We start from the raw sequence: 23,464 nt of genomic DNA on the forward strand, positions 1-23,464 counted from the left end.
CAGCTACTTGTTGTTGTTTAGTCGTTTAGTTGTGTCCGCCTCTTCGTGACCCCCTGGACCAGAGCACGCCGGGCACTCCTGTCTTCCACTGCCTCTCTCAGTTTGGTCAAACTCATGCTGGTAGCTTCGAGAACACTGTCCCACCATCTCGTCCTCTGTCGTCTTCTTCTCCTTGTGCCCTCCATCTTCCCCAACATCAGGGTCTTTTCCAGGGAGTCTTCTTTTCTCATGAGGTGGCCAAAGTCTTGGAGCCTCAGCTTCAGGATCTGTCCTTCCAGTCAGCACTCAGGGCTGATTTCCTTCAGAATGGAGAGGTTGGATCTTCTTGCAGTCCATGGGACTCTCAAGAGTCTCCTCCAGCACCAGAATTCAAAAGCATCCATTCTTCAGCGATTAGCCTTCTTTATGGTCCAGCTCTCACTTCCATACATCACTACTGGGAAAACCATAGCTTGTAATATACGGACCTTTGTTGGCAAGGTGATGTCTCTGCTTTTTAAGACGCTGTCTAGGTTTGTCATTGCTTTCATCCCAAGAAGCAGGCGTCTTTTAATTTCGTGACTGCTGTCATCATCTGCAGTGATCAAGAAAGTAAAATCTCTCACTGCCTCCATTTCTTCCCCTTCTATTTGCCAGGAGGTAATGGGCCCAGTGGCCATGACCTTCGTCAGCTAGTTAAATAAATATAAATGAAGGACTATGTATATGTGTTTCTATCCGTGCATTGGGTTGCCAACATGGTGCCCTTTGGGCGCAAATATGGTCACAATGGTGTACCCCAAAACCTCCTGGGTTCCCTTCTTCCATCCTCCCTCTGTTAAATTTGACTTCTGTTGACTTGCATGTCAAACATTTGGACTTCTAAATGTTCAAAAACTTTAAACACAGAATAGGAAGTTAGACCCACATTAGAGTAGGAACTCCTGTCTTTGGTGGTAAATTTCATTTTTATTTTTAAAACATTTGTACACCCACTGGAACAAAAAAAAATAAAGAAGAAGAAGCCCCAAATATGGAACAGCCCTCCCACCCCCCCTTCCAGTGACCACTTGGTGAATCTAGCTTGAGAGGAAAAAAACACGCATGACATGCTTATGACTACACAGAAGAGAACTCAAATTGTTGGATTGTCTTCCATAGAAAATCATGGTTTATCCCAGAGCTGAAAAAAGGATTGTGACATACTTATTTCCTGTTTATTTGCTTTCACTTAATGGACGCCAGACTGCAAAGAACTCCTTTAGTTGAGTTTCTCTTCTCCTTTGCCAAGTTTTATGGTGAAATTCAATTTTTGTGCCATAGCGATGTTATATAGTCTATGTCACCATTCACCAAAGGCTAAAGTATAACCTGCCAATTAGCAGTTCTTGACACTCTCCAATCTAACTGCCAACAGCCAAAAAAATAATTAAGGACTTGTATGTTGTATCTTCATTTTAGCGAGAAGTATTGAATGCAGAGATAGATGTATATTCTGTTTTGTGACTCTTGCTGTTTCTTTGAAAATCACAGACCAGTAAGAAAACACTACAGGACAGTTCCAACACATGTTTGCGTAAGACTGCTGTACCTCACATCCCCTTCAACAGTTGTATTCTTTGGAGCCAGATGTGTGCACTAAATGCAAGAGTAAATAAACTAAACTAAAAGCAGATAAATCCATTTTAAAGAACACTCCCTGGCTATTTCAGAAGTGGGTATGACTAGTTCCAGATACTTGACTGTGCCTCATCTGAAATTACTTGATCTACGTCTTGTTCCCAAACTCCTTCTAATGAGGAGAACAAGTTTGTTGTTTTATCGTTCAATAAAGAGCATATCTTTGAAACTAATACTTTTGTACTGTGTTCATATTCTAAAATTAAGTGCTCAAAACCAGTTAAGTCCCTTTGCACAGATTTCTTTATTGATGTTTCCGTAATGAAATTATGTGCTTAGTGAAGTTTGAGCCAATTGATGTGCAGGCCTTGCAATTTATTGACTCATTTCTCTATAGATAGGGGTTGCCAGTGTTCAAAAAAGTCTCATGAACTGTGAAACCCTCTGCTAGACCAGTCGTTAAACCGAACCAGCTTGTTTCAACAGTGGAAGTTTAATCCCAGTGGAAGCAATGGAGACATATCTTTCATGAGTTTCTAGCTCCATTTCTTTCAGACCAGAAGAGTAGCCTTTGGAAATGGGTTCTGGATTTCATTTATCATACGGAATTATTGCTGGCCTAACACAAGAATTTCACGTTTTGACTTGTCTATTTTAGCAATTTCCATGTTTAGTTATGGGCTATTAATATCATCGGCTACACAGGATATTATATTATGTAGCTGGAAAACTTCATAGTATGTCAAAAGACTTAAGACATCTGAAGGCAGCCCTGTTTAGGGAAGCTTTTAATGTTTGATGTATTACAGTATTTTAATATTTTTTTTGGAAGCAGCCCAGAGTGGCTGGGGAAGCCCAGCCACATGGGCGGGCTATAAATAAATTGTTGTTGTTGTTGTTGTTGTTGTCCCCACCTGGCTGCTTGGCATGTTTGTAGTGTATGGGGTGTGGGAGTTGAGGCCTCACACTAGGTTGGTTGGCATCTGCCTGTCTTGGGAGACAGTGAAGGAGTATTCCTTCAGGGGTGAAGTCAGATTGTTGGAGAGTTACAGTGCCTGCTGTGGCTGTAGAGACCGATATAGGAGAGACATGTTTTGTTGCAGCTGGGGCAGAGGAAGGCATCCGGTTGTGTTGCTATAGATGCCTCATGGCATTTCTTCTCTCTGAGCTCCTCCCAGCAGTCATTCCTCCTCTGGTCACTGGTGTTGATATACCACCTGACTGTCTCCAGGCTCTGTAGTCATCTGCAAGGGATTGCAGTCTCTGTGTCACGTTTGCAGACATCTTTGTAACACAGAGTTGGTCTGCCCATGGGCAATGTGCCTGAAACCAGCTCCCCGTAGGCCTCACATGAAAATGTATATATTTAGAAAACATTTTTGCCAATTTAAAGTATTTGAGTTGGTAGGATTTGAAAGGTGGGGGATGATTTTGGGGAGAAGGATAATTGTAGAAACATTTATTCAACCTTATACAAAGTTTGCGATTTCCATCTATTTAGTTCCTTTTTACAAAGTATACATGTGATGCAAAGATTCAGCTGCAATAGTTCCTTTAGATTTTTGGCAGTCGTTAACCCCAGTTAACAAACTGTTTTGTTGCACAGTGGAAAGCCATATTTACTCTGTTTTTGGCTCTGTTGCCCTGGTGGGATATTTACACGTAAAATACCACAGTTGCTGTAATTTTTTAAACTACAATCTTTTCAGAGCCTTCTATCTCATTGACTAGGGCAGGAATTGTCTTCAGAGCATCTGTTGTCAGTATTGCTATGTCAACTGCAGGTAAAAAATCTTTATGTTCCTGCTTGTTTACCATTATGCCCGGTGTCTATTTTTATGGATGCCAAAGATTCTAGAGAAACAACCAAAAGTGAGGGGGACGGGGGGCATCCTGTAAGTCTCAAAGCCACAGTAGTCATATCCATTTACCTCAAACCTTCATTGTAGTTGGGTTATATGGGGAGAGGGCAAGAGAGGGCTTGAATAAGCTATGTAAAACAGATACTGGGAGTTTGATGTATAATGGTCTTGGCTACAAACTGTAATAACAATACAATACAATACAATACAATACAATACAATACAATACAATACAATACAATTTTAAAAAGCAGTTGCCAAGGTTCAATCTAAGTGGTCAAAAGCTCTGTGGGCATCCAGTGACATGATGCCCAGCGGTTGTGTTATATCTTACTGTAGTGTGTGATGCTTTGTTGTTGTTGTTGTTTAGTCATTTACTCATGTCCGCCTCTTCGTGACCCCCTGGACCAGAGCATGCCAGGCACTCATGTCTTCCACTGCCTCCCGCAGTTTGGTCATAGAATCATAGAATCATAGAGTTGGAAGAGACCACAAGGGCCATCGAGTCCAACCCCCTGCCAAGCAGGAAACACCATCAGAGCACTCCTGACATATGGTTGTCAAGCCTCTGCTTAAAGACCTCCAAAGAAGGAGACTCCACCACACCCCTTGGCAGCAAATTCCACTGTCGAACAGCTCTTACTGTCAGGAAGTTCTTCCTAATGTTTAGGTGGAATCTTCTTTCTTGTAGTTTGGATCCATTGCTCCGTGTCCGCTTCTCTGGAGCAGCAGAAAACAACCTTTCTCCCTCCTCTATGTGACATCCTTTTATATATTTGAACATGGCTATCATATCACCCCTTAACCTCCTCTTCTCCAGGCTAAACATGCCCAGCTCCCTTAGCCGTTCCTCATAAGGGATCGTTTCCAGGCCTTTGACCATTTTGGTTGCCCTCCTCTGGACACGTTCCAGTTTGTCAGTGTCCTTCTTGAACTGTGGTGCCCAGAACTGGGCACAGTACTCCAGGTGAGGTCTGACCAGAGCAGAATACAGTGGCACTATTACTTCCCTTGATCTAGATGCTATACTCCTATTGATGCAGCCCAGAATTGCATTGGCTTTTTTAGCTGCCGCGTCACACTGTTGGCTCATGTCAAGTTTGTGGTCAACCAAGACTCCTAGATCCTTTTCACATGTACTGCTCTCAAGCCAGGTGTCCCCCATCTTGTATTTGTGCCTCTCATTTTTTTTGCCCAAGTGCAATACTTTACATTTCTCCCTGTTAAAATTCATCTTGTTTGTTTTGGCCCAGTTCTCTAATCTGTCAAGGTCGTTTTGAAGTGTGATCCTGTCCTCTGGGGTGTTAGCCACCCCTCCCAGTTTGGTGTCATCTGCAAATTTGATCAGGATGCCCTTGAGTCCATCATCCAAGTCGTTGATAAAGATGTTGAATAAGACCGGGCCCAAGACAGAACCCTGTGGCACCCCACTAGTCACTCTTCTCCAGGATGAAGAGGAACCATTGATGAGCACCCTTTGGGTACGGTCAGTCAGCCAGTTACAAATCCACTGAGTGGTAGCATAGTCAAGACCGCATTTTACCAGCTTCTTTACAAGAATATCATGGGGCACCTTGTCAAATGCCTTGCTGCAATCAAGGTAGGCTACATCCACTGCGTTCCCTTCATCTACCAGGCTTGTAATTCTGTCAAAAAAGAGATCAGGTCAAACTCATGCTGGTAGCTTCGAGAACACTGTCCCACCATCTCGTCCTCCGTCGTCCCCTTCTTCTTGCGCCCTCCATCTTTCCCAACATCAGGGTCTTTTCCAGGGAGTCTTCTCTTCTCATGAGGTGGCCAGAGTCTTGGAGCCTCAGCTTCAGGATCTGTCCTTCCAGTGAGCACTCAGGGCTGATTTCCTTCAGAATGGAGAGGTTTGATCTTCTTGCAGTCCATGGGACTCTCCAGAGTCTCCTCCAGCACCAGAATTCAAAAGCATCAATTCTTCAGCGATCAGCCTTCTTTATGGTCCAGCTCTCACTTCCATACATCACTACTGGGAAAACCACAGCTTTAACTATACGGACCTTTGTTGGCAAGGTGATGTCTCTGCTTTTTAAGATGCTGTGTGATGCTTAGTATCATCCTAATAGAACTTGTGCAGTTCATTAACTTGGCTTACTTTTAAAAAGATCAAACAGCCTATATGTTTGGAACAAAGGTGAAAATTCGCTTGGACACCAGATACCTTGTGAAGTTTTGGACGAAACTGAAACAGAAGGAGATATGATAAAAACAGTGGTTGGACATAGGGTGAAGTTGAGAATGCAAGAATAACTTGGAAAATGACAAGGAAATTGTAGTTACAACCCAAACAAAATGCTGCGCTTGTCCAAAGGAATGTCGGAATACCTGCAGGTCTTCATAGAGAGCAACCAGTTAGTGAATACTATTTGTGATGAACCTGATAAAAGAGGAGGATAAGGATGCAGTGTCGCATGTAACACGTGGATTAAAAAAGAAGAAAACTGAACAAGGTGGAATCTCTTCATGAATGGCACCTCTTCATAAACGGCCAGATTCTCCAGGTAATGTTGGTGATATAGTAAGGCTTCATATATCAGATGTTGATTGGAGCAGAACTAGTACAAGAGGTATTGTGGTATTGATCATGTCAGTTGAAGATGGACAGTGCTATCAACTAGGCACCAGAGGGGGAAAGCCGAAGCACCTTTTCAGTTGGAACAACTTTCCATTTCTTTCTTGAAAATGCATTAGCAGTTTGGAGAAGTAGCTCCTGTCAGACGAGTTCTGAGAGAAATAGCAACGCGGCAGTCATTGACTTGTGGACAGGGTTATCAGCAGTGGCACTCGAAAGCAAAGGACTTGACAAACATGTATAAATGCTTGGCTATGAATGTACTGTTGACCTCAGAATGTCACAGTGGCTGTTGCAACTTACCAGTAAAGGGAAGAGAACAGGGTGCAAATCATCATCATCATCAACTGGAAGTGACATTCATTACTGCACTCATATGCATTCTGTGTTCAGGCATATAATTTCATAACAGTTTAAATCTGAACAATTCTAACATGTTGACCTGTTAAATAACTTAGGCTGCAAACCTGTAACCACTTAGCTGCACCTCCGAGTAGACTTGGGTAGGATTGCACCGTTAGTCTTGTTTATTTAAGAAAATCTCTTGTTACGTCCACCTGCGTATTTTTGGGATATGAACGTGGCAAACCCGGAAGTATACTTCCAAGTTTTCGCCGCTTGCACATGCGCAGAAGCAGCGCCTCTGCTTACTGACTTTTCGGGTTGTGGACGGACTCCTGGAACGAATTAAGTTTGTATCCGGAGTGTCCACTGTATTAAAAGGAAAAAATCCTGAGTTGTATCCAATGGTATTACTCCTTTGATAGTAAGGCAGAATGGGAACTGTGTTCGAAACATACATGATGCTAGGAAGGGGGACTGTGTTAAAGAGAGGGTGGTTGTGGTATTATTCAGTTCTGCACATAAGACATGCCATTTGTCAAAAAAAACACCTACCCTTTTACTGTAAGAGTGTGTGGACAGGTGATTGCTGCTCAGTAGTGCAGCAAAGCGACACATGCTCACATGGAATAAACGCAAGCATTAATTGGTGACGAACTGAACATTTTGACTTATGAATGCATAGAAAATTTAATACTTTAATAGGTCTTCTTTGGCAATCACTTGTAGCCAAGTAAGATTGTCTTCCATAAACACGGTGTTAACAATGAGTCCGTAAGTGACTGTGGAGGCCAGTTCTGGATCCACACGTCCTTCCACAGTGGGGACATTGGTTTCTGGGTGGGAGTTGATCACGGTGTGGATTTGCCAAGCGTGCCTTCCTCTTAGCATGTTTCTCTCTTGCATCCTGAGTTTGAGTGTCTTCAAAGCCCAGGACACCTTTGGCAAAGGCTGTTCTCGATTTGACACTTCTGGTGGGATGTACACATCTTGAAATGACATTTGTCAGAAAAACAAAATAAAAATACTTAAGAGTGTAGAAGAGGACAGGAGTAAAATGCTGGCTTAAGAAAGAAAGAAAAGGTGCTTGAAATAAAATTTATTCCAGGCCAAATGTGTTTTGGAAGAAACATTTCTGCAGAACTACATTTTTAGCGGAGATTCTCACCAGATGCCTGGGACACTTCCAGCAGGAGTTGTCTGCCATAGATGCTTCCCCTGTTTTGTGCTCGTCTTTTCTATAAGTAGTGTACCATGGTAACCAGGAGATCAACTTTTAGGATAATTATAGATCTGAAAACACTGTGCAACATTATTAATATGGTATAAGTAGCGTTATAGCATTTGCCACGTCTACTGTAATCTATTTATTTTAAGCATTTTAAACCCACTCTTTTAGTCAAGGCTTCCAGAGCAGCTTACAAAAACTCGTAGATTCCCTTCCTTCAGGCTTGCAATCTAAAGGACATGGCGCATAAGGGAAAAATGGGAGTTAAGGAGATTCAGGCATTCTTTCTTAATAGTTGTTACACTGACCCACTGGGGTGGTAGCCTGATATAATGATTGCCACGAGGTGACAGTTGAGTGAGAGCCAAGGGCATCTTGTGTTGAGCAGCGGCAATGGATGTTTCTCCTCTCTTCTGTTTTTCAGCCTGGTGTAATTAAAGAACTCTGCATTTGTTTGTCATTCAATACATGGCATGGGCATCCTAAACACAGATGCCCTATGAGAAAAGTCATGTCCTGTTGTATAATCCTTGGCACCTCCCTTTATAGCATGTCACCAGTAAATCTGTCCTGTAGACCTAGCCTCACACTGGTATCTATCTATATTGGAGCCCCCAAACCGCAGAAAACTAAGCAGTCTCAAGAGATCAACTTGGCCAGAGTTTGGTATCAGAATAGCTATTGTTCAGTGGTGTCCGTCACGTATCAAAATAAACTTGTTTTCTTTCTGAAGTTCTTTGCAATGCAGAACTTTGACCCCTTCTTGCGGTCCTTTTTCTCACCGTCAGATACTGTTCCCATGATGTTTTGCAGTTGTACAATGCAAGTGTGGAATTGGGCAGTGGCTTATGTTAAATCCAGCAGCTTATGTTAAATTTTATCAAACTTTTTTCAAAGTTAGTTTCTAGCCCTTTTAGCTGTGAGCATAAGCTTGAAAGTGTTTACAATTCCTGGTAAAATATCAGAAGCCAGAAGTGGGGCTGGAGCAGTGTTTTCAATGGGGAGAACTTCAGTTCAGTGATGTGATTTAGCTCTTTACTCCTCCCCATGACTAGCAGCAGCAGAATAAATTAGGGAAGTAAGAAAATATATGGAAATATAACCTGTTTTGCATAATGATTGCACACTAGTCAGTAGTAGCACAACAAAAAGCATTTATCACTACTCCAGGCCATTCTCGTGCAGTTTTTCAGAAGATATTTTGAGATGAAATTCTTAAATTCTTTACTCAAAATATTTTGTACTGTAATATTGGGATGGTGTGACTGTTTTCCACCTGTATATATTTGTTCATACATGAATGCCGTTCCACAGGCAGGCTAACGTTGTGTTGTCCACTGGTTGATTTCTGCAAAGTGTGGGTGGCTTTGGTAGTCTTGGCTGGCTTCCCCTGTGGAAAGGGGCCAAATCCAGTATCTCTTAGCAGAGGTCCTTGGAGGATCTCCAAAGTGCACTGTGAAGTCAGGGATGATCCCCAGCCCATCATATCTTAGAGCTGAAAAGTGGGGCATGGGACTTGTCAGGCTTACCAGATGCTCACCATGGTGAGCATGTTTATGAACTTCTAATTGCTTAGTCTAATAAGAATGGGTATTTAAGAATTGATATGTAAATTGCACTTTGCAGAAGACAATTACTTGTAGTAAGAATGCGCGTCACTTATCTATAATAAGATTTAACGAAAACATGTTTGGGTTTCCCTGCAGCTTGTGGGGGAGAGGAGGGCTGAAAGGCCAAATTTCATTTCAGTTTGAATGAATATTCCTGGAAGAATAGACTGTAGTCACATCAGCAGAAGTCCTGACAAGTTATTCTATATTAAAAGTGGTCGCATCCGACTCGTCAAATGAAAAGCCAGCAAGTCTTGTCTTCTGGCTGAATAAATGGACCTACAATAGACTTTTGACCCTATAACTGAAATGTTGCAATATAACAGCAACAGCACAGCAGCTGATATGTTGATCTAAATTCAGTTAATGAGTTTGTGTGTTAGAACCTGTTCAACTACCATTATCTTCAATCAGGAAGATTGTGTCCAATATTTTATTAATAAATTTCAAATATTTGGACGTAGGAAAGAATAATATATCAAATAATTATATAAATAGAACAGTGTTGTATGAATGGGTGGGAAACAAAGTTAAAAGAATGGAAATTTAAACACTAATACAGTGGTGGAATAAACAAAATTATGAAAAGTAGCAACTATGGATGGACGGAAAATGGCAGGTGCAATGGTGGGATTCCATTCCATGGACGGCAGCAGTCTTCAAAATCCTCTCTGGACGAGGTTCACCAGACCTTTAGCTGATACATCTGGGCTCATCTTGGAACTGCCGGAACTGACTTAGCTGCCTCTCCAGTGCCTGGTTGCAGTAGTACATCTCCACATACCTGGCCTGCTTCTCCCGCTGATAGCGCAGGGCTGTTTCCTCTTCCCAAGTTTTCCGCTCCTGCTCAAAGTTTGCCTCTTGCAGCTGGGCCTAGCGCCTCTCGCACAGCAATTCTCCCCATAGCCATTCAGCGCCCTCTGCACTCTCTCCCTGCCTCCCCCTACTTTTAGAGCCATCTGTTTCACAAGCCAAAACGTCCTGGCATTCTTGCATGGGAGAGTCCCGTGGAGGAACAGGGGAGCCACGCTCTGGAAAGGCTTGGAAAGAGTCCCCCAAGTGTGCCACTTGCGAGTCCTCGGCTTGCAACTCTGTCTGGACTTCCCGCAGCTGTGTTTTCAAGCTGAAGATTTCACCCTGTTTCTGGGCCATCTCCTCCTGGGCATCTTGGAACTGCTGCTTGAGCAATGAAATCCCTGTAGTCTTCTGACAGACGTCCCACTGGGTCTCCTCCAATATGGGACTCAGGCGCTCTGCCTGTTGGTGCTGCAGCCTCAGCTTCTCACACTGCCTCTGCTGAAGGTCCAGCTCTTCTTGCAGCCGTTTCTCTTCTTGCTGAGCTTTGCAGAGCTGCAGCTGAACCTTCTTCAGTTCATCCAGCTCATCCATCCACAAGGTCTGTTTGTCCTCAAACATCTGTGTGAAGGGATCATCATTCTCACTCAGATTTCTCTCCATGCCCTTCTCAGTCAGCCGGTCCTCGAACTGCTTCACCACATCTTCCAAGGAGTTTGTGGGTTCATTTGGAGGGTGTGTTTCCCCGGAGCTCTGCAGGGGGCACAGGCTCTTGCAAGACAGAGGTGTTTTGTCTACAGCCAAAAGGTCCCATGGCCCCTGAGAAGCCCTGTCTAAGGAGTCGCCAGTGTGGTTGTTGTGGCCTACGGAAGCATTGAGCTGGGTTGGAGCAGGTTTGAAACATGGAGTGTCGGTGGGGAAGCTTTGGATAGAGTTTGTGCTCTCGTCCAGGCTGATGGTGTGCAGCAGGTGACTGCGGAGAGGGCTGCGTTGCGAGGAGCTGCTGGTGCTGTTCTGGGCCAGGCTCCTGTTGCTCTTGGACAGCTTCTGGCCTTTGGCTGATGACCGCCTCGGCATGCACAAGAGGCTCTTCCATGATACCAAGGCAGAGGGTCTGATCTGACACTTGTCAAAGCATCCACGTTCAGGCAATGAGCTCTTGGAGAAATCAGCTGCCTGTTGATGGTCCCGGAAATACCGCTCGGGGGACTGGATCTCCTGGTCACTCTCATGGTCCCTTTTAAAGCCACCTCCAGATGACTGGTGCTTCTTCTCAGCCCGGGTGTCCCACTTGCCCCAATGGAAGTAGCCAAAAACTCCACGCTGTGACGTTCCTTTCCGGAGCAGCCCGTCTGGCTGACGCATGCCACGCAGACCTCCTGGAGAAGTCGGCAAGAAATCCCGTTTCTCTACTCGGCTGCCCACGTTGCCCATGCTGCCGTCGTCAGGCTCAGAATCCAGAGTGAAAGGATCAAACAGACAATGGCAGGGGTTAACGGTCACATGAGAGGCCTGTTCTGTTGCTATGGAGTTTTAAACACAAGCGGAATGCCAGCACATGATGGCTGCCTGCAGCCTGATCCCCGGCTAGGCTGGGCTGGACTCTGTTCCGCGACCACCACCTCCTGCTGCAGCTCCTTAGTCGGCTCCATAATCCCTGTCTTTCCATCCATTTACGTATTCATTCTTTGCACTCTTATTTAGTTGCAAACAACATACCGTATTTTCCCATGTATAATTTTTTTTAGTGAAATATTGTGGGGCGTCTTATACACGGTTGGTGAATGCTCAGGAGTTCCAGCTCTGGCTCTGGTGTGGGCGCCCAAGCTCTGACCTGGGCTTGGGTTCGGTTTGGGCTTTGACACAGGTACAGATGGCTTGGGTTTGGGCTCTGGCCCGATTTCTTAATTTTGGGTTCAAAAAAATAAGGGTCTTCTTATACATGGGGGCATCTTATACACTGAAAAATATGATATTCTTTCAACACATTGTTTTGTGTGTGTTAATAAAAAAACCCCCAGTTTTTCCAACTTGGTCTTATATTTAATTATATTGTTACCTTGCTGTATAATTTCAGAAGTTCATTTATACAGCTTTTGGGGCATTACCATTGGCTTTGGTACATTGCAAAACCTATAGTTGGACATTGATTCTATGGGTGTAATAGCTCATGAGAGGGGAGTTGGAGAGTCTGTCTGATGGCCATGGCTTCCATTGCAGTAAGCTTTATTGTACTAGCCAAAGGCCATGACAAAACCATGCAAACACTATCCACATGGCTTCCACTGACTCGTCCCAACTTTCACAGGAAGTCCTCCCAATCTTTTAAATTCCACACCATGTTTTCTATGTCACCCAAGAGGAGATTTTCACCAGACTTTTCCTACTGAAGTCTTTGATGACGATGACGATGACGACGACAACTACTGCTACTACTGCTACTACTACCACAACTATTAATACATTTATTTAATAGGTTTATATGCTACACCTTCCTCCAGAAGAGCCCAGTTTGGCAACTGACAGGGCTTATTAATTAGTCAGTTGAAGATGGAGGCAAGGCAGCCTTAAGATTCAGGGGCACAAAATGCTGGTAGTTGAAAAGAAAAGGCTAGAATAAAGGGCAAGTGTAGTTTCTTCTGGTTGTTGACCAGAAATAAATTATTTGGCCACCAAGTCAATCATAACGACTGGGTGTGTAGATGGCTGGCTGAGGCCCATTGTCTGATTAATTCACAACAAATGCTGTGTCTGGCAAATTAGCCTTGGCGTGATTTCCTACAGGGCTCACAAGTGCAAGTTGTAGTTGCTTCACCTTGAAGTAGTGATTGTAGTAATGAACTAGGAGTAGGTAGACACTGCTTGCCATCATGTCTTGCTGATTCAATACTAGTACTTACCATGTGCTGCAGGGTGGATTCTAGACCGTTAGCTGTCTTTGGTACTTGGCACACATGCTAAAGGTTTTGGTACTAAACCGTCACTTGTACTTTCCCTTGCATTGCCTTTGAGTTTATTTATAAATTAAGTTGCTTTTGGCCACCCTTTGATCGTACAGTTCCAAGGCAGGTTACAACACAATTCCAATAAAAGTGAAAGGAGGTGAAACCATCTCACCACATTTCAACCAGGTAAAAAAAAACCTATGGAATGTCCCATAGTTTATTGCAGAAGTAGACTGAACTGCAGGAGGCAGTGGAAGACAGAAGTGCCTGGCGTGCTCTGGTCCAGGGCGTCACGAAGAGTCGGACATGACTAAATGACTAAACAACACAGACTAAAATCCACAACAGCCTTGACAAAATGCTAGGTCTTTATCTAACACTGAAATGCCAACAGCATTGATGCAGTTCCTACCTCCAGGAAGAGGGAGTTCCATAATTGGGACGTTGCCATATCCCATGTTACTGCATGAGCGATATCCCATAAGAACCTTATCCTTAAACATTTCATCCCTGTTTGCTAAGGCACTACCCCTCGTAAACAACTACAGTGCAGTTATCCATGGTTCTGTTGTTTTGGCAATATCTTGTTCTCATTCTCCATATGAAGGCTGCAGTATGCCTCAAATAATTAAATAATCTACCTAGGTCTTTTATGTCTCTGGTAATCTTTCTGCTGGGCACTCACGCTCTGCAGATATCGAAGCAGAGCAGCAGGTGATTTTGTGAAAAAGATAAATGAAGCTTTTAACTTGAAAGACTATTCTCTGCTCCTCTGCTTCAATTAAAATAAAATAGAACCCAGGGCTCTTCAGTGCTCTGCGGGCAGCATTCTGGACAATGCACGTGGATGAAACCAACTTCTTGCAAACATGTAGAAATCCAGTAGATGGAAAAGTAGGCAGAGTGACGGGAGCAACGCAAGGCTTCTGGGGGGGACGACTCTGATTCAGCTCGGGATGCTTTGTGGTTCAACTCAAATTCCCCCAATTTGCCTGGTTATCTGGCACATTCCTAGAATATGCTTTTAACAGTCTTCTACCTGCAGTAGGATATCCTGCAAAGGACACTCGCCCATAAACTGCATGTGGTTTGTATAAGCACCTGGTTGTTGGCATCTGTCTGCCTCTGGATGCAATGGAAGAGTGCTCCTTCAGGGCAAAAGTCTAACCTTTGGGAGAGTTACAGCGCCTGCTGTGGCTGTGGAGACCGATGCAGGAGAGACATGTTTTATTGCAGGTGGGGCAGATGAAGGTGTCCTGTTTTGCTGCTGGTGCACCGTGTCATTTCTTCTCTCTGCAGTCCTCCTAGTGGTTCTCCCTTCTCTGGTTCTCCAGGCACTGCAGTCACCTGCAGGGGATTCCCACACTGTGGGGTTAATGTTGCCAGCCTTTGTGTCTTTGAGAGCCAGTGTGGTGTAGTGGTTAAGAGCGGTGGACTCGTAATCTGGTGAACCGGGTTTGCTTCCCCGCTCCTCCACCTGCAGCTGCTGGGTGACCTTGGGCCAGTCACACTTCTCTGAAGTCTCTCAGCATCACTCACCTCACAGAGTGTTTGTTGTGGGGCAGGAAGGGAAAGGAGAATGTGAGCCGCTTTGAGACTCCTTAGGGTAGTGATAAAGCGGGATATCAAATCCAAACTACTCCTCCTCCTCCTCTTCTTCTTCTTCTTCTTCACATTTGCAGACATCTTTGTAATGCATATATTTGGTCTGCCAACAGGCCTGGTGCCTGAAGCCAACTCCTCGTAGAACACGTCCTTGAGGATCCTGCAATCTTCCATTCTCTGGACATGACCAAGCCAGCATAGAAGTTGTTGAGACAGGAGTGTGGACCTGCTAGATGTGTGGGCTTCAGAGAGCACATATGTGCCTGAGACTCTGTCCTGCCATGTGATGCCCAAAATCTTCCGGATGCAGCACATATGGAAGGCATTGAGGAGCTCCTGTAAACTGCCCACAACTCACTTCCCTAAGGCAGCATGCTCAACATGCAAGCCTGGTAGACCATCTTGATATTGGTTGTTAGCATCACATTCTCCCATACTCTTTTGGAGATGCGAGCCATTGCTGCAGCTGTCTTGCCAATACTTTTGTGGTGGAGCCCAGGTTGACAGAATTGTCTACCACCTCAAGTGTGCGGTTGCCAATGCTGATGTGTGGAGTGCTGGCGACAGCTTGACCCAGGATGCTGGTGTTTGTCAGGTTGATGGTGAAACTGAATTCCATGCAGGGCAAAACAGTTGATGAGTCTCTGCAGAGCTTCCTCACGAGTGTGCTCTCAAGGCTGTGTCATCTGCAAACAACTTCTCTTGTATAAGTACAGGTCTGTTGAAAACATTCAAACGAATGCATGTACAGCAGGAGCTGGGCAGGAGTATGTTGATTGTACTTAACGTTGGGTCATATGAAGAGGGATCCTATGTTTGATTACTGATTTTAGCTTCAAAGCTGGCAACTACAGATGATACCCAGCTATATTTCTTATGTTCTGTCTGAATAAGAGGAGGCAGCTGAGATGCTAGATAGATGTTTAGAGGTAGTGGTGGCCTGGATGTCGCTCAACAAATTGAAACTTAGGTCTTAGGTGTTTTAAGTCCTCAAGTCTAGGAGGTGGAAAGGCAGGCCGTTGTGTATGGGGTTGCACTCCCCTGGAAGCAGCAAGTGTGTAGCTTAGGAGTGATACTGGATTATTTCTGGAGGCCCAAGTAACCTTGGTGTGCGGGATTGCCTATATCTAGCTTCAGCTGGTGTGCCAGTGACACCCTCTTTTTGGACAGCGTTGACTTGGCCACAGCACTTATGCAGTAGCCAGATTACTGGCTGGGGCTGCCTTTAGAATGAATATACCTCTTGTTCTGAAACAGCATGGATTTCTAGAAGGTTTCTGAGCCTAATTCAAGGTGATCGCATTGGTGTTTAAAACCGTAAATCAGTTAGGCCCCAAATCTGAGATGCCACCTCCTTTTGTACAGACCCTTTCTCAGGTGTTAAGATCAGCAGAAGGGGCCCTCTCGGTAGCTTTACCATCCTCAGAAGCTCAGGATGGTGGTGGCCCTAAAAAGGGCAAACTCTGTGGCAACCATTAAATTGTGGAAATCCTTTCTCCCAGAGGTGCATCTGACAAATTTGCTATGTACCATATGAACTTCAGCCTGGCTTTTGACACCTGAGAAGTGTGTTTTCAGGATCCTCCCTATTCCTGTGACTGTCATTTGTTTAACTTTTTTAATTCTGAACTTTAAATTGTTGTTACTCACCCTGGGACCCACTGGTGAAGGACAATACTACTACTACTACTACTAATTATTGTTGTTGTTGTTGCCTTTTTATGAAAGTTTGGGATAGCTCAGTCAGTAAAAGCATGAGACTCTTAATCTCACAGTCGTACATTCTGCCCCCATGTTGGGCAAAAGTATCTTGCATTGCAGAGCGTTAAACTAGTTGACCCTCATGGTCCCATCCAACTCCAAAATTCTATGATGAACAGCCTCCCAGCAGGGCCCTTAAGGCAGAACTGCACAGTGTTGCCCCTTGACTAAGAGAATAAAGGGAATTAGGAGTATGGCTGCTAGGCTGTTGTTGTTGTTTAGTCGTTTAGTTGTGTCCGACTCTTAGCGACCCCCTGGACCAGAGCACGCCAGGCACTCCTGTCTTCCGCTGCCTTCCGCAGTTTGGTCAAACTCATGCTGGTCTCTTCGAGAACACTGTCCCACCATCTCATCCTCTGTCGTCCCCTTCTCCTTGTGCCCTCCATCTTGCCCAGCACCAGGGAGTCTTCTCTTCTCCTGAGGTGGCCAAAGTATTGGAGTCTCAGCTTCAGGATCTGTCCTTCCAGTGAGCACTCAGGGCTGATTTCCTTCAGAATGGAGAGGTTGGATCTTCTTGCAGTCCATGGGACTCTCCAGAGTCTCCTCCAGACCAGAATTCAAAAGCATCCATTCTTCGGTGATCAGCCTTCTTGATGGTCCAGCTCTCACTTCCATACATCACTACTGGGAAAACCATAGCTTTAACTATACAGACCTTTGTCGGCAAGGTGATGTCTCTGCTTTTTAAGATGCTGTCTAGGTTTGTCATTGCTTTCCTCCCAAGAAGCAGGCGTCTTTTAATTTCATGACTGCTGTCACCATCTGCAGTGATCATGGAGCCCAAGTAAAATCTCTCACTGCCTCCATTTCTTCCCCTTCTATTTGCCAGGAGGTGATGTACTTCATTTTATTTCATTTAGAGACTGCTTAACCACAAAACTCTCTTAAGCGGTATCTCGTCTTGTGAATTTGTTAAGCCCCTCTTGGTTGAAATGATGCTATGTTGGTGTGCTTCACGGCAATCAGCATGCTGGTCTACCAAATAAAGTTATGATAGTGGATAGTAGATGCCTGTACGAATTAGTCCTAATAGGCCGAACTAGAAGTAGACCACAGAATGATGAAAAGTCTAAAGCAGTGGTTACAAGAAAGATTTATCGCCAGTATGTTTTCTTGATGGGAATTCTGGAAAGTACCTTGATAATAAATATTTCTTGTCTGTATTGGCTTTTCTCTTTTTCATCATTCTTGATGGTTAAACTGGTCTGCAGGCAACTAAAATTGGGAAGCAGAGTTGGGTGCTGGGATAGGAAAGGAGGAGGAGACTCATGAGGGTAGAATTTTCACAGTTGCATATATTTTTCTGTTACCAATAAGTTCCGTTTTTGAAGTGTTTCACCTGTCATTGTTCTGTTTTACTTAACATGGAGGGGGTGATCTTGTCTTAGAAAGCAGCAAATGTACCCACAGTTCTTTAGTCAGATATTTGAAGGTAATTGTTTCCTCTTTTCCTTTAGCTCGACAAATGTACAGCAAAATTTCCTATCCTAATTGTTCATCGGGGAGTTCATGCTGATTATATTATAGTTTCATTATACCATGTGTGGGTGTAATAAGTACTTCACGTATGAAACTAGTAACACATCCTTTCTTATGATGAAAAAAAAATTGTATTTTATACAACTGTGGGTAACCCAAAACATTTCCTTGGTGGTATTTTATCACTCATTGAATGAAGTTCTGTGAGTTTCATTGACCTTTCCTACTCAGTATTCTAAGCCGAATAAACATTTATTTCCTAGTTCTGAAGACATTTATTGGTGAGTCCCATTAATTTCATTCGGACTTGAGTGGAAATAAGTGTGTGCAGGATAATTGTCATCAAGAGGCAAAGATCTTCAAAACCATGGGCCGTCTTGGAGAAGGAAAATCTTACAATACAAATCTGGATTGAAAATGTTACTCAATATCCCTGAATAAAATGCTCTGTTTTGTTACCTTTCAAAGTGAAAACGATTGCTCTTTTGATGCTAGCAGACCTATTATTCAAAGCCTTTACTCTGCAGGATTTAAGAAATTAAAAAAATGGGCTTTTGTTCTTGTTTTTTATCTGTTGTGGTTGAGTATTGATTTTTTTATACTTTGCCATAACAAGGTTTTGGCTGGAAAAGTGGGCTAAATGTATCTAAAATAAATGAAGAACCAGGCTGAGATTGTGAGCTGGGAAGACATTGGTCCATATTTTGTTCCTGTTTTGAATTTAGTAGATGTACCACGTGCTGTACACCCCACCCCAGTCTCGGCTCAGTGGCCTATCTTACAAAGCTGTATTAAAGAACGAGATGGTATATCTGACGCACCAAGAGCACTTTCAAACCACTAGAGAAATGCCAAGTAGTACTTATGACTGAGCTTTATTTGGTTCCGTTGGTAGATTAAAAAAAACCTTTATTCAGCGAAGACAAAGTTTTATCAGTTGGACTTCTCTCGTTTGGGTGAATTGTTAACTGTAACGGGTAATAAGCAACAGCAAAAGCAATAAACTACACGTTATGTTACACTTCCTTCAGTTCCTCAGAAAAGCACCTGCACTTAGATTTGGGCAACACGCAAATGTACTTAGACTCAGTCAGTTAAGACAGATGGTTAATCAATTTGTAAATCCTTTAATTGGTTGACAGTCCTTATTATTAGTGTTTGTCTGCAACTGAGAAACAAGTCCAGCTCCAGGTTTTGAGAGCCCTTGAATAAATAGACTCTGGTGCTCTCCCCAGAAGGCACCGCGCTTGCCCAGGATGGGGGCAGTAGTGCTTAATAGAAGTTGTCACCACTCCCGCTTCTGCGGCCAGTGGGCTGTTTGCTTTCCTATGCAGTCTAGGCGCTGCTGATGGGAGCTGTGAGATGAGTGGGGTAGCATGCCAAAATTCTTATTCCAACAATATTAATCAGGATTCCATTCCCTCCATACGCCAACATCACAGGTGACATACAGCCTGGAACTCCACTCACTGGTGAGCCAGTGTGGTGTAGTGGTTAAGAGTGGTGGACTCGTATTCTGGTGAACCGGGTTCGCTTCCCCATTCCTCCACATGCAGCTGCTGGGTGACCTTGGGCCAGTCACACTTCTCTGAAGTCTCTCAGCCCCACTCACCTCACAGAGTGTTTGTTGTGGGGGAGGAAGGGAAAGGAGATTGTTAGCCACTTTGAGACTCCTTCGGGTAGTGATAAAGCGGGATATCAAATCCAAACAACTCCTCCTCCTCCTCTTCTTCTTCTGGCCTACCCACAATCCTTCTGCAGGGAAGCAGCTTGCCCCGAACTGGAGACTGGAGGTACAGAGGAGCAGCAGTGCTGATCAGAGCTCCAGGCTCCATGCATGGGCTCCCCAGCAGTGTTGACTTGATGATGACAGCCCTGCCTCTGACGTTTTGCAAGTGGAGGTTGGTGGGGCATTTTGTGTGTGTGTGCATGGGTCACACCTCCATTCAGCACTGCCTCCCCCACCCCTCTGGTTACAGACTCCACTAACCCAGAAATAGTGCTTCGATTTAAGAACTTTGCTTCAGGATAAGAACAGAAATTGTGCTCCGGCGGCGTGGCAGCAGCAGGAGGCCCCATTAGCTAAAGTGGTGCTTCAGGTTAAGGACAGTTTCAGGTTAATAACAGACCTCTGGAACAAATTAAGTACTTAACCCGAGGTACCACTGTACACTGAAAAATATGATATTCTTTCAACACATTGTTTTGTGTGTGTTAATAAAAAAAATTGCAATTGCAATTTTTCCAACTTGGGATTATATATAATTATATTGTTACCTTGCTGTATAATTTCAGAAGTTCATTTATACAGCTTTTGGGGCATTACCATTGGCTTTGGTACATTGCGAAACCTATAGTTGGACATTGATTCTATGGGTGTAATAGCTCATGAGAGGGGAGTTGGAGAGTCTGTCTGATAGCCATGGCTTCCACTGAAATAAATTCAAAGAATATTCTCCTTAGTAAGTTAGCTTTATTGTACTAGCCAAAGGCCATGACAAAACCATACAAACACTATCCACACGGCTTCCACTGACTCGTCCCAACTTTCACAGGAAGTCCTCCCAATCTTTTATATTCCACACCATGTTTTCTATGTCACCCAAGAGGAAATTTTCACCAGACTTTTCCTACTGAAATCTTTTGTGGGTTATTATTATTATTTATTTTACTTTATTTGTATACCGCTTTAAATTTTTAGGAAAATCTTAAAGTGGTTTACAGCATATTAAAACATCAATAAAACAATCCAGAATGAAACATTTCTGAAGAAAGTCAGATACAGAGTATACAGTCAAAGCAACAGGAAACCACAATGTTATCTTAAAGATTTCAAAATAAAACATTACAAAGGAGGTCAACTACAGAATACATATTTAACACAAAGTTAACAAAAAATATTAAACATTTCCAAAAAAACCAAAACCATTTCTAAGTGAAGTCGAATATAAAATGCACATTTAAAACATCATATTTTATGCGATTACTTTATTCCAGCATCAGTTTCCGCTTTTCTAGGTGTGACATTTAGTCCTTGCAGGAAAACAATATAGGCACAGTTACCTTTGGCAAGGATCACCTTGTCAAGCTTCTATTCCACTGTTTGTACTCAGAGAGATCAGCATGTGGTTTGTTGTTGTTGTTTAGTTGTTTAGTCGTGTCCACCTCTTCATGACCCCATGGGCCAGAGCACGCCAGGCACTCCTGTCTTCCACTGCCTCCCCCAGTTTGGTCAGACTCATGTTTGTAGCTTCGAGAACACTATCCACCCATCTCGTCCTCTGCCGTCCCCTTCTCCTTGTGCCCTCCATCTTTCCCAACATCAGGGTCTTTTCCAGGGAGTCTTCTCTTCTCATGAGGTGGTCAAAGTCTTGGAGCCTCAGCTTCAGGATCTGTCCTTCCAGGGAGCACTCAGGGCTGATTTCCTTCAGAATGGAGAGGTTTGATCTTCTTGCAGTCCATGGGACTCTCAAGAGTCTCCTCCAGCACCAGAATTCAAAAGCATCCATTCTTCGGCGATCAGCCTTCTTGATGGTCCAGCTCTCACTTCCATACATCGCTACTGGGAAAACCAGAGCTTGAACTATACAGACCTTCTGGAGGAGGAACCGGCAAGCCACTCCAGTATCCCTGCCAAGAAAACTCCATGGACAAAGACAACAGCATGGTCGTGGTACTCTGGCTCAACACAGTGGTTTGATTATTGGCTTCTGTGTAATAATAGAGATAGGTGCTGAAACCGATTCACAAGAGGCAGAGAAAGTACTACTTCACAGGGCATTTAATTAACTTCCAGAATTTGCTGCCGCAAGATGCGGTAATAGCCAATGAGTTAGATGGCTTTAAAAGTAGATTAGACAATATCACGGGGAATAGGTCTGTCAGCGGCAATTAGCTACGGCAGCTAAATGGAATCTCCACCTACACAGGTAAACAAATACCGTATTTTTCCTTGTATAAGACGCCCCCATGTATAAGACGACCCCTATTTTTTGAGCCCAAAATGAAGAAATAAATTTATTTATATATTTAATTGCAACATTCTGTGTGTGAGACGACTCCCAATTTTAAACTTACCAAATTTGGGGGAAAATATAGTCTTATACATGGAAAAATATAGTAAGTATTCAGCAGTTGCTTACCTGTTCTGCTTGTGGCTTCTCATAAGCATCTGGTTAGCCTTTAATAAAAAAAGGAATATGAAACAATAAAAACAATTATCTATAAAATGCTGGTAGGTGAGATATCTGTCGCTCTGCTAATATAATGCTTCGTCAGCACTGTGTTGTCTGCACTTCACTTTGCTGAAGGTTGGAATGCTATCTTAAGAGTTCAGCCTTTTTATTGATTAACTTAATAGAATTATTTGAATCTTGTGCTGCATAGTTTCAAGTGTGAGACCAGTAATTTCAAGTTACAGGGAACCAGGCAGAGGGCCTTCTCTGTAGTGGCGCCTGCCCTGTGGAACGCCCTCCTGTCAGATGTCAAGGAAATAAGCAGCTATCTTATCTTTAAAAGACATCTGAAGGCAGCCCTGTTTAGGGAAGCTTTTAATGTTTGATGTATTACAGTATTTTAATATTTTCCTGGAAGCTGCCCAGAGTGGCTGGGGAAGCCCAGCCAGATGGGCGGGGTATAAATAATAAATTATTATTATTATTATTATTATTATTATTATTATTATTATTATTAGGGCCAAAAGTAGCTATTGCCTCAAGTTCCCCAAGTTTTTCCACTTTAAAATATCAGACGCTGCATTCCCCCCTCCCCCCGCCTTCTGCATCTGTTTTGTGTGACTTGTTTTCATGAAAGAAAATAAGTATTAATTGATTGCATGCTGTCTAGGCTTTGACAGAAATACAAGCAGTGATCTCGTCTAGGTCACATTTTATCAGTGTGGTTAAAAAGTCTTTTCTTTAGATTAATTATGGGCCTTGGGAAGTGAGTTCCATAGTTTTTCCTATGTGCTGCGTGAAGAAGTCATTTATTTTATCTGTTCCGAATCTTCCAGTGATGTCCACAAGTTCTAGTATTATGCAAGAGGAAGAAAACCGTTTCGCTTTCCGCTTTCTCCATGCCACCATGCATAATTATATGTACTTCTGCCCTGTCGCTTCTTACTTGCCTTTTCTCTAGACGAAAAAGTTCCAAACATTGCAGTCTTTCTTCATGGTGGAGCTACTCTATCCTCTGGATTGTTTTAGTGGCTCTTTTCTGAAACTTTTCCATCTCTGCATTTTCATTTCATTTCATTTATTTATTTACGGCTATTAGCCCATAAAATATGTACAAACATAAAAAAGCACAAAGGCTTAAAAACCGAAATATCTGACAACAGAAGGTGAACACTGCGATGCAAGGGTGGGTCATTGGGCAAAGCCAAATAACAGGATGTGGTCCGGAGAGCTCCAAGGGACGGTTCACAGAAAAAGGAAAACTGAAGACGAGATCCGACATGCACTCTCATCATAACTGTCCGATTAGATTTTGATGTTGTTGTTGTTTTTTGGTGGTTTTTGCATGTGAGATAACCGCATTCAATATCCGTTTTGCGGTGAGGCAAGTAGTACTTGCTACCACTATTCCCAAAGTGTTTGGATGCCTCATTTTGCCCGTTAGTATAAATAAGTGGACACTGA

At 43.4% G+C, this 23,464-nt stretch overlaps 1 protein-coding gene and 1 pseudogene across 23 annotated transcripts in view; one reads left to right on the plus strand and one right to left on the minus strand.

Moving 5' to 3' along the window:
• ADGRL3 (adhesion G protein-coupled receptor L3) overlaps window positions 1-23,464 on the plus strand; it is a 548,667-nt gene that overhangs the window by 40,804 nt on the left and 484,399 nt on the right. The window lies entirely within an intron of this gene.
• LOC308577210 (NEDD4-binding protein 3 homolog pseudogene) lies at window positions 9,838-11,985 on the minus strand (annotated as a pseudogene). Its single transcript has one exon. The product of its transcript is annotated as an NEDD4-binding protein 3 homolog pseudogene (transcript).

The sequence above is a fragment of the Podarcis bocagei genome (assembly GCF_964188305.1).
Source record: "Podarcis bocagei genome assembly, chromosome: 17".
NCBI lineage: Eukaryota > Metazoa > Chordata > Lepidosauria > Squamata > Lacertidae > Podarcis > Podarcis bocagei.